This window comes from Osmia bicornis, unplaced genomic scaffold (assembly GCF_907164935.1).
Source record: "Osmia bicornis bicornis unplaced genomic scaffold, iOsmBic2.1, whole genome shotgun sequence".
Lineage (NCBI taxonomy): Eukaryota > Metazoa > Arthropoda > Insecta > Hymenoptera > Megachilidae > Osmia > Osmia bicornis.
The window spans coordinates 278,068-282,543 of NW_025791113.1; positions in this window are offsets into that span (position 1 = coordinate 278,068).

Below are 4,476 nucleotides of genomic sequence, written 5' to 3' on the forward strand. Positions count from 1 at the left end.
CAACATGCCCATACTCTTGACACTTAAAACACTTTGCACCTTTACTCTTGGTCGGGCAGTTCCCCTTAAATGGTTACGGTTGCGACGACAGCCGCGGATCGGCGTCGCGCATCGCGGGCCCCCACCGCGGCGGCATCCCCACTCCCGTGCGATTAGACTATAAGTAGGACCGATCGATGCGTTGATCAATGAGTTGCCTCGGGGCTTCGGCCCCGAGGGGACCTCCTAGGAGGTCCGGAACGGAGCACCAGAGCTCTCGACGCCATGGGTTTCCTGGCGAAGAGATCTCTGGCCAACGGGTCGTAGCATTGCACTACGCTACGACCTGGCAGCTCCTATAGGTCCAGCGGCCGTAGGCGCCTAGCCTCATCAGTCCCGTGGTTGACCCGGGGTGACCAAGCTAGTGCGCGTTCATAATCTCTGCTGGTGCTTCCGCGGGGATTTCGAACGCTAGCCTACACGGCACAGTACTCTGCCGTTGGCAGCCAATTCCGTCCAGCTTCGTGGCGCTTCCCAGGCTGGCCAGGATTGGTCGTCATCTCGTTCGCTGCTCGGTTCTAGCTCGGCGTACGAGAAGACGAGCCGCGTGAGGCAAACGGGCAACAACTCCACCGCAGCGCGAAACACCGCAGCGCGATTCAATAAAACACCGTCGGCCCAATCGGGTCTCTCCTTTTCCCCGACTTTCTCGGCACTCGATAGTGCCTCGGCGCTTTCGCTAGATTTGTTCGCGTTCGCGCTCCGCTTGCGCCCACGCTCCGCGTACACCAGCGTACGTATTCGTTAGCTGTAAGGCGGTAGCGACCGCAGTAGCATGTAAGAGCGGTAGGTTTAAGTTCCGCGTAACTCCTGTGACGGACCGGGTTCCGACCGTAGTATGTAAGATCTGTACACTAGCCTTAAGGAAAGCGGCTCCACTTGTCTAACCACCAGCCTATCTTATGATTGTAGTATCCGAGGCCGGAGAACACCGCCCGACCTCCAGCGCGGCGAGGGTAACCGCCGCACTGTAACACCGTAGTCATCACTAGCTGCTATTACTTTCTTTGAATAAATTCATATTTTTCTACATACACCTGTTTCGTTATTTACCGACCTGTTCCCTTGCGAACCCTGGCACGGGGAAACCGACCGCGGTGCGCAACGCCGTGCGCACCGAACCGACCGACCCCGTTGCACGGTCTCCACATAAATAGCATCTTCGTATATTCTCCTGAACGGTTGTTCCGTGGATCACCTTCTTCGTCTTCTCCTCGGTCTTCTTATTCTTCGCTCTTGAATTCTCCTTCATGGCTTCATAGGACTCGAACTTTTCTTTCAACTCCTGTATAGTCTTGGCACCATATAATATCATTTTATTGGATTCATCGTCTTGAACCCCATCAATGATATACTTCATTATTGCTGAAATCTCCATATCTACTTGTTTTCCTAATTCCAGCATCTGATAGATGTATTCCTGGTACGACTCATTCGACTTCTTGATCCTGCGAGACAACTTCTTATGTATTTTATGTACGTCTACGGATTGCGAAAATTCCGATATCAGCGCCTGCTTCATCTCGGACCAGCTGTGACAACATTTTTCGTAATTCACAAACAACTTAGCTGATCCTCGCAACAATCGCTTCGCATATATGACTTTTTGGACATTACTCCACTCGCACAATTTTGCTATATCCTCAAATTCTTGAAGCCAACAACGAATATTTTCATTGTTATCTCCACTGAAAGTATTTATTGATTCTTCCACATCTCTGAATGTCAAAGTCTGCATTTGTCTCGACAATTCCCTAACGTCATTTCGATCATCCTCATCATCGCTTTCATCATCTTCATCTTCACCATGTTCAATTTCCAGAGTCAAAACGGCCTTCAGACGATCCTGTAGTATCTTCTTATTTCCAGTCGTCTTCAATTTGCGTTTCTTTAACTCGTCCTTCAACTAGTACAACTTCATTGTTTCTATTTTTCCCAACTCGTCACTACGCGAACTTCCTTGTGCAACGTCAACGATAGTATCGTTTCCCTTTTCTGACATCTTAAACAACTTTTCAACACAGATTCAACTCAACTTTTAACACAATCACTGTACACCTTACTTCCTTCCATCCCGGACGAGCCCCCAAATTTTGTTGTATTTGATATTAAAAATATGATTTATTAGAACTAAGGATATACAGACGATAATATTAGGTTCAACGCAACTCTTTTCTCTCTCGACTCTCAACGACACTTCTCGACTCTCATTCGAATCTGACGCTTTTCGCCAGGAAGAAAACCCTCGCTGGCCCTTTCTCTCCCACCACGCTCCTAGAAAAACACCACGGACGCCTAGTCGTTGGGTCTGTCTTTTGTCCGTCAACGCTCTTACTTTTATGACCCTTTTCCTGTCCTTAAAACTAACGTTCTCTAAACCTACGATACTACATTATTAATTTCTATTTTCATATATTAATTCCTAATCATATACTTTTACTGTATTTCATTATCTAGGGCGAACTCTTTATAATTTCTTATTGTATTCCATATTCTAGCCGCACTTATTGTTAATTAAACAATATTATTTTATATTTAAAGCTATCATATTCAATTAACATTCACTTACCTTTTTGAATAAACAAGCTACTATTAGTTCTAGCACATTAATGTTTGGATTTTACTCCTCAACCGCACATCACACGAACCTATAATCCCTGATACATTAATACGAGTCGCCTTCTAAGGGAACCGCTCTCCCTACAAGTCGGTGCAGTGACGTACCTATCGTTGGGTCGTTACACATTCATTGAATTACTGCGTGGTGCCCTGCTGTCTGGCTGTTGGGGAGTCCTGTACACACAAGCCTGTTTATTTACGGTCGGATTTGTACGTACGACGGAAACTTGGATGCTAGCAAGTGGCATTCAGTGCCTGTGGGTGGACCTTGGGTATGGCCAGGTAAAGGTTAATAGGGTCATGAGGTTAATACTGGTGGTGTGGCGCGTGGCGACGTGCCGATGAATCCGACAACTGATCTATGTAATTTGTATTCTGATTTGATTGGCCCATGATATTCCTTGTATTGAACTGTATTGTATTGAACTACATTATCTTCTTTGTTGATTCTGTTGTTGCTTTAAATTTTGATTATCTCCCTGAATAATCATTCTCCCTGGTAATCATTCTCACTGAACGGTTGGTCCTTGTGATAGCGACCCGATAGAGTGTATTCTTCACTAATATCTCATATTTGATTCTGACTTCAATTACCGGGGTACATAAATTTCAATATATTGTAATAAATTGCACTCTCTCTCGCGAGCGTAGTGTATTCTGTTCGTTTAATTTCGCTTAATTTCAGTTTCAATTCCAATTTCATTTAAATATAATTTCATTATCTTATAATTACTTAAATATGTTTTGTAAACTAACTAGAAGGTAGTGCATATTTAAACTTGAAATTTCAAAATGGCGGACTCGTATAGTCTATGGTTCGCTAGTTTGCTGGTTCGCTGCTTCGCTACTGAGCTGCCTGTCGGGTTCACTTGGTTTCCCGTCTTGCTCGATGTAATATTCATTGCTTATATTTGATTACTTCTGTTCCTCCATCTGTCAGGTGCCTGCCGAAATGCGGAAGGGAATTACACGAAATCGTTTAAATTATCGTTTAAATTATCGATTAAGCTAAATCTCGATTAATCTGTTAAATTAATTTGTATTCATCAATCCTGCTGAGATATGTAACCTGTCGCACTTTCTGCTGCATTGCGAGTGTTGGCGAAATTCCCTACGTACACGCAGCGTGACGAAGTTGGCAGCGAAAGTAATTCGTTGGTGCGTCGTTACCGATAGCGGCAGCACCTCACGGGCCCCCTTTGTCCACGCGGTCCCCTCTCCACGCGGAACCGGCACGATCGACGCCATCATCGATTTCGTCCTTCTTGATCGAACGCTCAGAGTACACGCACGCGTTTCGTTTGTTTTCGCTCTCGCTTAGATCAAGCTTTCATTGTTAATATAACAATCCTTTTGACCACGCATTGTCCACGCTTTCACTTGTGTAAAGTGCAAATTGACCACGCTTCGACCATGCGCTATTTCTGTACGTTGACCACGCGGTGTGATCGTGCACGTTTTGTGTTTGTACGTGATTTGTAAATAGTTGACGCGCAATAAACGAGTCGTGTTTGTTGCAAGGTGTGTCTCATTTATTCTGTCCACTCAGACCACGTGAACTCGCAAACAGCGAGCGAGACGACTTATGTCAATGACGGTGTTATCTTTTGTTAACATCATATTAATTATAATTATATTATATGTCTCGTTCTCAATGATAGTATTGTAGTCATGCTTCACATCACAACGTTCAGCGTATAATAACTCTAAATTTGGCGCTCTTCCATCGCCTACTTTTCTCTATTTATTCCTTTGATCTCATATTGTTTTGTTGTGCCGAAGCATCGAGAACGTTTTTTTTTCGCATAGCGCTCAAAA